Source organism: Scyliorhinus canicula, chromosome 20, assembly GCF_902713615.1.
Source record: "Scyliorhinus canicula chromosome 20, sScyCan1.1, whole genome shotgun sequence".
Classification (NCBI taxonomy): Eukaryota; Metazoa; Chordata; class Chondrichthyes; order Carcharhiniformes; family Scyliorhinidae; genus Scyliorhinus; species Scyliorhinus canicula.
This window is the reverse complement of record NC_052165.1, coordinates 57,259,053-57,271,857: the sequence shown is the minus strand read 5'-3', so window position 1 is coordinate 57,271,857 and position 12,805 is coordinate 57,259,053.

The following is a 12,805-nucleotide window of genomic DNA, read 5'->3' as shown; positions in this document are numbered from 1 at the left end:
TCTTTGGATGTCAAGGGAGAACAGGACAAGAAAATTCCACTGCAAAGGAAAGAACTCACACATTATAATTAACAAATACATTTGATCCAGACGCACTTGAGCTTCACTGTCTACTATAACTAGACTGAGATTTAAACTTACAAATGACATTCAAATTCCATTTGATAATTTCACACAACCACCACTGCCCCTCCCCCCCATGTCTCTCTCATTCTTCCCAAAGTGTAGGCTTATTTTATCTATCCCCACCTCATTGATAGGGACGTAGCCCTGTTCAGAAGTAATGTTTGTTGTTGCTTAATTAATGTAGTCAGCTTTTCATTGTCTTCCCAAAATGGTAACCCGCAGTGATGAAGAACATTGCAGATACTATTAGCATTCAAATGTAGTATTTAAATTTGGGTTGCCCAGTTGGGAGTTCTGTGCTCTGACGATATCTGTTGAGCTATTTTCACCATGTTGAAATCTGTTTTGTAAATTGCCATGGTCAGAGCCCCCTGGATGACAAAAGAGATCAGTGCAAGATGAAACAGTCCGACAGATGTCTTGTTGTCAAGACAAGTGAGTACCTGTCTGAGTTACAGGGAAGTGAAACAAGGAAATTGGAGAAGCAAAGGGAAAGCATGAGAAGAGACTGGCAGCCAAACTAAAAGGGAATCCTAAAGTATTCTGTAGGCATATAAATAGCAAGGATGGGAGCAAGGAATGAGTGGGGTTCATTAGGGACCAAAAGGGGGGCTTACATGAGGCATTAAATGAGAATGTTGCATCTGAGTTTATTAAGGATGAGGGTGCTACCAAAGTTGTAGTGTAAGAAGAGGTAGTTGAGATTCTAGGTGGGCTAAAATTTGATAAATTGGAGGTTCTAGAAAGGCTGACTGTACTTAAAGTTGACAAGTTATTGGGAATGGAGGCGATGTGTCTGAGGATGTTGAGAGATGTAAAGCAGGAATTGTGGAGGTACTGGCTATGGTCTTAAAATCATCTTTGTATGCAAGGGTAGTTCCAGAGGACTGGAAGTTTTGTTGAAAAACCCTGCAAATACAGGTTAGTCGGTTTAGCCTCAGCAGTGAAAAGCTTTTAGAAATGATAATCCAGTACAAACGTAGTATAAAAGTGGATTAATTAAGGGAAGCCAGCATTGAATTTTCAAAAGGATTGTGTGAATTAACTTCACTGAGGTTTTTAATGAGGTAACAGTGAGGGTTGGTGAGGAAGTAATAAAGTGCGCACAAAGGGCTTGACAGAAAAGTTGAAGCCTCTGAATGACGGGGACAGTGGCAGCATCAATATGAGTTGGTTCAGTGACATAAAATTGAGAGTAGTGCCGAACGGTTGTTTATTGTAGTGGAGGAAGATATACAGTGGGGTTCCCTGGGTTTAGAACTAGGTATGCTGCTTTTCCAAATGCATATTAGTCACTTGGACTTGGGTGTACAAAGCACAATTTGCAGGTTACACAAAACTTGGAAGTATAGTGAACTGTGAGGATTGCTTAATGAGGAGGGTAGACATCAAGAGTGCTGATGCAATGGATGGATATGTGGCAAATGCAATTAACGCAGGGTAGTACAAAGTGATACAGTTTGGTAGGAAGAATGAGAGGCAATAAAAACTAATGATTACAATTTCGAAGAGGTGCAGAAAAACCTGGGGATATACGTGCACAAATCATTGAAGATGGAGGACAAGTTGGACAAATGTTTAAAAAGACATATGGGATCCTGAGCCTCACAAACAGAGAAATAGAGTACAAAAACAAGGAAGTTATGGTTCACCCTCAACTGGTGAATGTATATTGTGTGTCTCATTCTGGGCATTGCACTTTAGGAAGGATGGAAAATACTAGAAGGTGCAAAATAGACATTTGAAAATGGGTCCAGAGATGAAACACCTCAGTTACATGGGTATATTGGAGAAGCTGGGGTTGTTTGTCTTAGAGAAGAGAAAGTTTGAAGGAAGTTGATAGAGATATTCAAAATCACGAGGGTTGTAGTAGATAGAGTAAAACTATTCTCAATGGCCAATTACCAAAGAGTATTAATTTGAGTGATTGGCAAAAGAACCAGAGGTGACATGAAAAACCACCTATTTTATACAGCGATAAAAGGGAACTGGATAAGTACCTGAGGGGAGAAAATGCAGTGTAATGGAAAAAGGGTGATTAGCTCAACAGACTGAGAGGCCTCCTTATGTGCTATAACCATTCTATGATATGATTGGTTCAACCATGTTAGAACTGATCAACCTTGTTCGAAACTGAGTTAGGAAAAGAAATTAGTTAAGTAGCTGATTTCAATAGAAACTAAAAAATCAAGTCCATTAAAGGAGATTTGTCAGAGTGCGGTTACGTGTTTGCAATTAACTAGAAGCTGGAGTTTCACTCTCACTTTTGGTGTTAGGCCTCAAATCTGAGTTTTAACTGGCCTTTTCACACAGCCCTCTCTCAGACAGGATAGTTAAGTAACTTTATGCATTCAGTAGCACTGAATGCATCTATAAATGCATTGATATTTTGAGACTGCCATACCTTCCTGATTAAGGGGATGGAGTCACAAGAAAATAATTTTTCAAATGACTTTAAAAAAATTAACTTAAAGGTAGTTCATTCGTTAATGGTTGAGAATTGGATTCAAGACAGTTTGAGGCTTGCTTATTGCATCGCAAATATACCTCAGGTTTAGGATTAGGACAGTACAAGCCACTAACCTATATTATCCTAATGTGCGCAGACTTGCTTTGGGTTAGGAATCTGTCAGGGGCAGCTCATCTGACGGCAACCAATTCTGTTCAGACGAGAGTCAACTGGCAATAAGCCCATGAGCAGCAGATGTGGTACAGCACCTGAAGTCAACTACACTCCCAATGCCGTGCATACATGTCAACTGCTGTGCATTCAGTGGCGTGCAGAGGTCTGGTGATGCCCAGGGCAAATCTTGATTGTATGCCCCAAAGACTCAAGTATAAGGCCTAATATACTGAGAAATATTATGAGAAAGGGAAACATTTTGAATATATAAACACAGATGAAACATGAAATAAACGCTTTATTCGATTTTAATATAAATCAATCAAATTTATTAAGTTCTTTTCCCCAAATGATACCTCCTGTCACAAAACACCTGAACTACTTCACTTTTTACATCAGCTGTGAGAAATTCTTTTTCAATGCTTATTAAAGCCAGGTTGGTCAGTCGCTCCTGTGACATAGAAGACCTCAGATATGTTTTTATTAATTTCAGTTTTGAAAATGACCTTTCACAGCTTGCGACTGAAAATGCGATTGTAAGCAGTAATCTATATGAAACACACAGCGTCGGAAAGACATCCCTCCCATACTGCAGTAAAGACTCCAGAGCATCTTTAGGATCAGGGGGAACTCTATTCCCTCCAGCTCGAAGGAGCATCACAAAATCAATAATTTTGTCATATGAAAATGAAATAACTGAATTGCAACCACATCATTGTCATAATAATTTGCAAAGTCTGAACATTCCTTTTTTAATTTCTCTCTTTCTTGTTCATCTTCAATCACTACTGAATTCAAGTTCAGAAGAAAAGAAAATCGGTCACTGAGTCTTTGAAGACGGACACTCCGGTCTTCAATTTCAGTTTTTAATCTGTTCACAATCTCTACCATTACTCTATTCATTTTTTCTTGTGCCGTCAGTCTACTATCTCTTGCTGACTCACCAGGCATTATTCTTCTTCTCCTTGTTCGTGCAATTGGTATTCCCCAATTTTCACAATATTCATTGGCTAAATCTATTGCATTGTGGATAATTTCATCATTCTTCAAATTCAAGATATGAAAAAGACCTCTCAGATCACAAGAAGCTTCATGGAACCCCATTTTCGGATCCTGCAAACGTTTTGAGACTTTCTCCACTGGTGATAAAACTGAGTACCAAAAATGTAATAAAGCTATAAACGGGAACTGTTGAATAGAGTTCAGTAGCGATCCTGCATCAGATTTAGTTTCCCTTGGAAATTCTCCTTTCAGCAGGTGTTGAAGGCTTGCAATAATGTTGTCACACTCTTCGTGGATTACTTGCACAGCATCATGGCTGGAACTCCATCTTGTGTCACACTGTCTTTTCACAGTCCGAGTGACAAATAATTTTAACACTTCCCAACGAGAAGTAGATGAAGAAAAAAAAGTAAAGAGTTTTTCTAGAATACCAAAAAATGTAACAACAACAGGTTGCACCTCACTTGCATGGACACAGGCCAAATTGAGGCTGTGGTTCTCGCAGTTCACAAACACAGCTTTTGGGTTAACTTCAAGAATTTTTTGTTGAACACCTCCTCTCACTCCAGCCATAACTGCTGCGTTATCATATGCTTGATCACGACAGTCATTCATGGAAATTTTGTCTTCTTCCAATTTTTCCTGAATTTTATTTACCAGGCTGACTGCATCTTTCTTGTTGACTTGAAAAAATCCCAGAAATGTCTCCTTTATTTCTACTTTTCTGTCTTCATCAATATGAACGTAACGCAGAATTTCAGAAACCTGATCTTCATGGGCAATATCTGGAGTTAAATCCAGCATTATGCTAAAATATTTTGCGTCCTTAATTTCGGAAATTATATTTTTCTTGACAATTTCACCAAGAAGATTGATTATTTCGTTTTGAATTCTGTTGGACAAGTAGGTGACACATTTTGGTTTCTCTTTCCCTCTCTGCAAGTATTTTGCTAAGATGTCATCATATTTGGCCAAAAGTCTGATTGTTGTAAGAAAGTTTCCTGTATTTTCACTGACTGTCTCCCCTGGCTCTGATAACCCAGATATTCCTTCTCCTCGATGTCCACGATTCTGTTTTGCCAGAAAGGATATAACCTCGACAATCCGTTCAGTTATAGCTTTCCATCTTTTCTTTTCAGCAGACATTTGCTGTTGAAGTTCAGCATCTATCATAGTTAAATGATGGAGTCGAACTACGAGGTTCAGGTATTCCCTCATGTGAGCTCTATGAGAAGGGCTTTTCTCATGGTCAGGTATTGTTGGATTTAATTTTCTCCAAGTGGAGAAACCGTCTTCCTTTCCAAAGTTTGACACAGACGACAAATGCTCCTTTGAAAACAAAAAGCAAACAAAACAGTAGCATGCTTTCCGATATGGAGAGTATAACAACCATTTTCTCTCCACAATTTCTCCGTTTGTGGAAACTTTATCAAACCACTGTTTGGAAAATGATCTCCCATCCTTCTCAGCAAATGGACCACTTTTATTCTGATATCTTTCAGGGCCATGTTGTAATATTGTCATCTTCAAATGATCTGGAATCGGTTTCTTCAAACAGCCAAAATCGCTTCTTTGCAAAAATATGCTAAAATCTTCTTTATTTTCTTCACATGGATCATCATCCTGACAACGAGACTGAGGAGAGAGAGTATTATGTTCTGACCGAGCTGAATCCGTATCAGAAAAATCCTTCTCTGCACCCACATCATCTTTTACTTCTCCAGGTTCTCCTACTTCTTCTTTACTTCTTTTTATCCATGCATCTAATGCCCCTCTTTGATGGGACTCTTCTTTGACTCTGGCCCTCTTTTTTTTCCTGTTCTGTGCTCCACTCGGTTGTACATGAAATACTCGTAACATTTCATTTTCTATCTCAAAAACCGTAAGACGCATGAGAAAATGGGAAGAAAATGGTAAACAATCGGTCAGTTGCAGACGGATAAACCATATTTCATTTCTTTGTTCCTTCGTATCAAATTATTTCACACTGATTCTCCGCTGATAATTTTGTGCAATTTATATCATAGACTTGCAAATTAGTGGTATCTGTATTCGAATATTAGCATGTTAAGGAATAAATGTCTCCTATTCCGAGATTAAATGCCATAGCAGTCCTCTGATCATCCAGGCTTCACTCTTACTACATCCCACGTAAATATTTCATTAAATATCACCAAAAAACCTATAAAAAACATAGTTGCACCCGTTCTAGAGCTATTCACTGACCTGAGTAGGTAAAAGAACTAATCTAGATGCACAAAAAGCTGAAGAAAAGTCGAGTTATGACTCGAGGAAACGCAGGAACGAACAGCCACGTCTGCTTGTTGCTTTTGATGGTTGCACCACGTACATCATGCGCATGCGTGTGGGGGGATGGGGAGAAGCACCATTTTCTCTAGACAGAAAGGGTACACCATGTTAAAGGAATAAAGGGCTAACAACTGCCTCTGCAGTGTGGTGAGCCTCCAAAAATTGATTTATCACCGCTGAAATTTTAAAATTACTATTTTATTTCCTTCTCTGGGGCAGCATGGTGGCCTAGTGGTTAGCACAACCGCCTCACGGAACTGAGGTCCCAGGTTCGATCCCGGCTCTGGGTCACTGTCGTGCGGAGTTTGCACATTCTCCCCGTGTCTGCGTGGGTTGGATTGGATTGGATTGGATTTGTTTATTGTCACGTGTACCGAGGTACAGTGAAAAGTATTTTTCTGCAAGCAGCTCAACAGATCATTCAGTACATGGGAAGAAAAGGGAATTAAACAGAATTCAAGAAAATACATGAGAATACATAATAGGGAACATAAAAGAGAGAGGTTAGTAATAATGTTAGCTTTAGAATTAATTTTTAAAAGGTTAGAACGAGTATAAATAAAGTTAAAAGTGGATCTGTTGGGGAGAGCTTGCAGAGAGTCGCCTCGCTCCGGCGCCATCATCTTCCATGTGGGGGTTTCGCCCCCACAACCCAAAAAATGTGCAGAGTAGGTGGATTGGCCACGCTAAATTGCCCCTTAATTGAAAAAAATAATTGGGTAATCTAAATTTAAAAAAAAAATTATTTCCTTCTCTGATTGGATGCCCCCATCCAATGGATGCCCGGGGCCAATGCACCGTCGCCCCCCCCCCCTCTGCACGCCACTGTGTGCATTCAGATGGAATTTCCCATGTGCTGCATGACGCCGTTTAATTATTTTGTGTAATCCCACTAAAGGAGAATGGGATCACTTTTAGAAGGTCATTTAATCGGCTGCATGAGCCTTATTCCTAAGGAAAATGGTCTTTAAAAAATGGATAAATGAATAGGTTGCGAATGCAGAAAATTAGGAAACTACCTCTCAGGAGAACACAGGTACAAGATACACTTGAAAGCTTTGTAAACGTTTCATCTTTTAGCTCTCAGGCCTTATTAAAGATCTATATCCAAAACATTAAATCAGTTTCGTCTTTCCAGAAGCAGCCTGGCCTGCTGTGCATTTGCTCCATTTTTGCTTTTATTTACCTGTTTTTCTTTTTTTTTAAATGTTGTTTTATTTCCGGTAAATATTCCATGGCTTACATTTCCATCAGTGAAACCAAACACTTCCAACACAGAAGACATAAAATGACCACCATTTTCAGTATACTGGCAGAAGACAGAGTCAATTCTTAAAATCCGCAGCAGATCACAAGGTAAGAACGATGAGGGGGAATCAAAACTGTAATAGGTTTTCAAACAATTTATCATGCGTGTGGCAGCAAGGATGGATACTGCCCCAAGGCTTCAAAAGATAGACAGCAGATACAGCTGAAGGTAATTAACTTTAACTAAAACATTTCAACTCTAAAAGCTGTGATTTAACAATACGGTTTTGGAGAGTGAATATAATTTTCTCCTGTTAATTTAAAGTCCCCTTTTCTCAAAAATATTTGAATTATCCAGTAGCTCAAATTAAGCAAATTAAAAAGCACAGGTGCTGTTTCTACACAATTTTAGAACACATGAACAGATCATTTAAATTAAATATTCTAGATTAAGAACAGTCTGTACATTTTAAAATGTAGTCAGTCCTGCAGTTTATTCAGCTTCTTGGTACTTCATTTCTTGAGTGTTGCTAAACGAGATGAAGTCCAATGTCCTAGCTTTGTGTTAATTTTGAATATTGTACTGAGAATGTTCTTCATCACAGCTTTATCACCCTTGTGAAAAAAATTATTAATTTACAAAGGAATGATATATTGAATGAAGCTCCTTTAGATTTTACTACAGATGCAGAAATTGAATACATGTATTGCTTCAGGTATGGAGTGACTGAAGCTTGACAACAAAACTGCTTAGAAAGTTACATTTTCTTTCCTCCACTGTATTGTGCTTGCTTTACTGCAATGAAGATACCTACAGGAATGCATTCTCATGCTTAAAGCAAACCAACATTAATGACGAACCATGGTTACTGTCTATGGAAGGCAATTTGTGTTAATGCATTAAACCCTCAAAGATCTTCTACTTGATATAATCAGTAGTCTGTCTTTTAAAGACATACACACATCCTTTGTTTAATAACACACAAATACACTGTATCTGAATAAAGTTGTTGAGATTTACTCTATAGCTTTTCTCAAATAACTTTGGAGAAACAACCAAACAGAATCTGCGAAAAGCTCAAGCAACATGTTCAATCAGAACAGCTGGCGTACTTGTACATCTTGAGCAATTGGCTATTCTGTACGTGCTCAGACACTTAATGCACAATCTGCATTCAGCTAAGAGTCATAGCTCTGGGTGACAATACCAGGTCCCAGGCAAGCAATTTAAAGCCTGCAAGTAAAAAAAAAAATTTAAAGAAGCCAATTTTCAATGTTAAAGATAACTTGTTATAAATATAATCACTTTTTTGTGAAATGTCTTTAATTAATTTATTTGTCAAGCTTCAGTCACTGAGAGGAAAAGGAGAGGTTTTCAGAAAGTGTGTGTTTTCAGTGTTTAGTGAAAATTCAGTCTCCAAGATTCATGACTGGGCATTGTTACAGATCAATTATCAGAATAATATTGGAATTCCACTTAAAAGTACCATTACTGTCATGAATATTTAATATTGACATTTTAAGTGGACTTCCGGTTGCGGCTATGCGGAGCTAAGCCGCACGTTTGGCAGCTCCCGCTACTTAAGGACTTTTGGCCCGATTTGAGGGCCCCAAACAGCGCTGTTTCGACGAATCCCGGTGGGGGAAGGTGTCTAGAGGAGCATTCCCCATAATTTATGGTGCTCACCCGGAGTGGGGCAAAGGAAAAAGCTGCAGCAGCTCCCCAAGAAAAGCGGGGGAAGAAGGACAAAATGGCAGCCGGCGGAACACCCCAGGACTGGTGGAAGTGGGCGCAGGAGCAGCAGGCCTCTCTTCTGCGTTGTTTTGCGGAGCTGAAGGCTGGGCTGCTGGACTCCCTGAATGCGACTACCAACAAGCTGCTTGGGACCCAGGCGGCCCCCATTCGGGAGTTGCAGCAGCAGGCCGCTGAGAGGGAGGAGGAGGACGTGGTCCTCGTGGGGAAAGTGGAGTTGCACGAGGCACTTCACAAAAAGTGGCAAGACCGCTTGGAGGAGCTGGACGTTCGCACGAGGCGAAAGAATTTGAGGATTTTGGGCCTGGCGGAGGGGCTAGAGGGGTCGGATCTCCCGGCGTATGTGACCACGATGTTGAGCTCGTTGATGGGGACGGGGTCCTTCCATTTGCCCCTGGAGCTTGAGGGAGCTCACAGAGTGCTGGCCAGGAGGCCTAAGGCAAATGAGCCCCCGAGGGCGGTGCTGGTGCGGTTCCATCGATTCAGTGACCGGGAGTGTGTGCTGTGCTGGGCCAAGAAAGAGAGGAGCAGCAAGTGGGAGAATTCGGTAGTGCGAATCTACCAGGACTGGAGTGCGGTGGTGGCTAAGCGGCGGGCCGGGTTCAACCGGACAAAGGCAGTGCTGCATGCCAAGCAGGTCAGATTTGGAATGCTGCAGCCTGCGCGTCTGTGGGTGACATACAAGGACCGGCACCACTACTTCGAGTCTCCGGAAGAGGCGTGGGCCTTTGTACAGGCGGAGAAGCTGGACTCGAACTAGGGTCTGGGGACACACTATGGCCGTTGCTGTTTTCGCTGTTGCTGTTCTTCAACTTTGACATGTGTGTTTTTTATGCTGGTTTTCTTTTTGCTCTGTTTCCGGGTGGGTCTGTCTGTTGGGTATGGGTGTGGGGTATGTGGGGAATGTTGGGAGTTTGTATTTAATATGTTCTCTTCTGTACGGGGCTGGGGGTTGGGGTGAAACTGGTTTTGGGGAGCTGCATCAGAAGGATGGGGTGTGGCAGTATGAAAGCGCGGGCTTTCCTCTGGTTTCCCGCGCCGCGGGGCAGGGGAGGGCGGAGCTGGCAGTGGGGGTGTGGCCTCTACTGGTTTTCTTTCCCGCGCTGAAGCGGTGCCAAGGAGGCGTGGCAAGAGGGGGATGACCCCATGCCGGGAGGGGATGGGTTTTGGCGGGAGCTGCCGGGGTCAACAGAAGTCAGCTGACTCACGGAGGTACCATGGAGGGTGTGTCGCGGCTAGGAGGGGCCCTAGCCTGGGGTGGGGGGGGGGGGGGGGGGGTGGGGGGATACCGGGTTGCTGCTGGAATGGCCAGGAAGGAGCTGGTGTGGGCTGGGGGGGTAGAGGAGAGGCGTTATCGCCATGGGGTATGGGTCGGGCGGGGCGAGCTGTCGATAAGGTATGGCTAGCCAGCGGGGGAGGGGGGCGGGTTGCCCTCTGATCCGGCTGATTACCTGGAACGTGAGGGGGCTGAATGGGCCGGTTAAGAGAACCAGGGTATTTTGTCATCTGAAGGGGTTGAAGGCGGATGTGGCTATGCTCCAGGAGACCCACTTGAAGGCGGCGGACCAGGATCGTCTGAGGAATGGGTGGGTGGGGCAGGTTTTTCACTCAGGATTGGACACGAAGAACCGGGGGGTGGCGATTCTGGTGGGGAAGAGGGTGGCGTTCGAGGCGGCTGAGGTGGTGTCGGACAAGGAGGGCAGATATATTATGGTGAAGGGTAGGCTGCAGGGAGAGAAGGTGGTGCTGGTTAATGTATATGCCCCGAATTGGGATGATGCTGGCTTTATGAGGCGCTTGTTGGGCCGCATTCCGGACCTGGAGGCAGGGGGCCTTATCATGGGGGGAGACTTTAACACAGTGCTGGACCCCCCCACTGGACCGGTCCAGTTCAAGGATGGGTAGGAGACCGGCGGTGGCCAAAGTACTGAGGGGATTTAAGGAATAGATGGGAGGGGTCTTTAGGGACTTCTACGAGGAACTGTACCGGTCGGAACCTCCGATGGGGAGAGGGGGGATGGAGAGCTTCATGAACAGGCTATGGGCGCTGGGGGCGCCGATAGAGCTGGAGGAGCTAGTCAGGGGGATTGGACAAATGCAGTCAGGTAAGGCCCCGGAGCTGGACGTGTTCCCGGTGGAATTTTATAAAAAGTATGCGGATCTGGTGGGCCCCCTGTTGGTGCGAGCCTTCAATGAGGCATGGGAGGGGGGGGCTTTGCCCCTGACGATGTCGCGGGCACTGATCTCTCTGATCTTAAAGCGGGATAAGGACCCCTTGCAGTGTGGATCATACAGGCCTATCTGCTCCTCAATGTTGATGCCAAGTTGCTGGCGAAGATCCTGGCCACCAGGATAGAGGATTGTGTGCCAGGGGTGATACATAAAGATCAGACAGGATTTGTCAAGGGACGGCAGCTCAACACGAATGTGCGGAGACTGCTAAATGTTATTATGATGCCGGCAGTGGAGGGGGAGGCGGAGATAGTGGTGGCGCTGGACGCAGAGAGTTGAGTGGGGGTACCTGTGGGAGGTGCTGGAGCGGTTCGGATTTGGGGAGGGATTCATCAAATGGGTGAGGCTGCTCTATGCGGCTCCGATGGCGAGTGTAGTCACAAATGGAAGGAGATTGGAGTACTTTAGGCTCTACCGTGGGACCAGGCAGGGGTGCCCCCTGTCCCCCTTGTTCTTTGCACTGGCGATTGAACCTCTGGCTATGGCGTTGAGGGAGTCAGGGAGATGGAGGGGTCTGGTGCGGGGTGGGGAGGAACATCGGGTATCACTGTATGCGGACGACCTGCTGTTGTATGTGGCGGACCCAGAATGGGGAATGCTGGGGGTGATGGAGCTGTTAGCGGAATTTGGGGGCTTCTCGGCTACAAGTTAAATTTAGGCAAGAGCGAGGTATTTGTAGTACACCCGGGAGATCAGGAGGAGGGAATTGGGAGGCTCCCGTTTAAGAGGGCAGTGAAGAGTTTCAGATACCTGGGTGTGCAGGTGGCCAGGAGTTGGGGGACTCTCCATAAGCTTAATTTTACCAGGCTGGTGGAGCAGATGGAGGAGGAATTTAAAAGGTGGGACATGGGGCCGCTATCGTTGGTGGGTAGAGTGCAGTCCGTCAAAATGACGGTTCTCCCGAGGTTCTTGTTCCTCTTCCAGTGTTTGTCCATCTTTATCCCTAGGGCCTTTTTTTAGCAGGGTGACCAGCAGCATCATGAGCTTTTTCTGGGCGCATGGGACCCCGAGGGTGAAGAGGGTCTTCTTGGAGCGGGGTAGAGATGGGGGGGGGGGGGGGGGGCTGGCGCTACCCAATCTCTCGGGGTACTACTGGGCAGCCAATGTGTCGATGGTGCGCAAGTGGGTGATGGAGGGGGAGGGAGCAGCATGGAAACGGATGGAGAGGGCGTCCTGTGGAGATACAAGCCTGGGGGCCCTGGTAAAGGCGCCGTGGCCGCTCCCTCCTACGAGGTATACCACGAGTCCGGTGGTGGCGGCTACCCTCAAGATTTGGGGGCAGTGGAGGCGATATAGGGGAGAAGTGGGGGGCTCGATGGAGGCTCCGTTAAGGGGGAACCATAGGTTCGTCCCGGGGAACATTGATGGGGGATTTCAGGGTTGGTACAGAGCGGGCATCAGACAGCTGAGTCTGTTTATTGTTGGGAGGTTTGCGAGCCTGGGGGAGTTAGAGAAGAAATTTGGGCTCCCCCGGGAAACATGTTCAGGTATCTGCAGGTAAAGGCATTTGC